Below are 1,173 nucleotides of genomic sequence, written 5' to 3' on the forward strand. Positions count from 1 at the left end.
GTTGATTTCGGAGCATCATTTTTGAACAGGAGCTTCAACCATTTTGTGGCATATGAGAAATTCCCTAAGCCTCGGACCTGTCGATTTTGGTCAAAAATGAAAATTTCAAAAGTGCCCCAATTTCTGCTTTAAACTTTAGGTACTATCCCAAAATGTATCACTAAGGTGACAGAAGTTGATTTCGGAGCATCATTTTTGAACAGGAGCTTCAACCGTTTTGTGGCATATGAGAAATTCCCTAAGCCCCGGACCTGTCGATTTTGGTCAAAAATGAAAATGTCAAAAGTGCCCCAATTTCTCCTTTAAACATCAGGTACTATCCCAAAATGTATCACTAAGGTGACAGAAGTTGATTTCGGAGCATCATTTTTGAACAGGAGCTTCAACCGTTTTGTGGCATATGAGAAATTCCCTGTCGATTTTGGTCAAAAATTAAAATTTCAAAAGTGCCCCAATTTCTGCTTTAAACTTTAGGTACTATCCCAAAATGTGTCACTAAGGTGACAGAAGTTGATTTCGGAGCATCATTTTTGAACAGTAGCTTCAAACGTTTTGTGGCATATGAGAAATTCCCTAAGCCCCGGACCTGTCGATTTTGGTCAAAAATTTAAATTTCATAAGTGCCCCAATTTCTGCTTTAAACTTTAGGTACTATCCCAAAATGTATCACTAAGGTGACAGAAGTTGATTTCGGAGCATCATTTTTGAACAGGAGCTTCAACCATTTTGTGGCATATGAGAAATTCCCTAAGCCTCGGACCTGTCGATTTTGGTCAAAAATGAAAATTTCAAAGGTGCCCCAATTTCTGCTTTAAACTTTAGGTACTATCCCAAAATGTATCACTAAGGTGACAGAAGTTGATTTCGGAGCATCATTTTTGAACAGGAGCTTCAACCGTTTTGTGGCATATGAGAAATTCCCTGTCGATTTTGGTCAAAAATGAAAATTTCAAAAGTGCCCCAATTTCTGCTTTAAACTTTAGGTACTATCCCAAAATGTGTCACTAAGGTGACAGAAGTTGATTTCGGAGCATCATTTTTGAACAGTAGCTTCAAACGTTTTGTGGCATATGAGAAATTCCCTAAGCCCCGGACCTGTCGATTTTGGTAAAAAATTTAAATTTCATAAGTGCCCCAATTTCTGCTTTAAACTTTAGGTACTATCCCAAAATG

The sequence above is a fragment of the Pseudophryne corroboree genome, assembly GCF_028390025.1.
Source record: "Pseudophryne corroboree isolate aPseCor3 chromosome 3 unlocalized genomic scaffold, aPseCor3.hap2 SUPER_3_unloc_1, whole genome shotgun sequence".
In the NCBI taxonomy this organism is placed as follows: Eukaryota; Metazoa; Chordata; class Amphibia; order Anura; family Myobatrachidae; genus Pseudophryne; species Pseudophryne corroboree.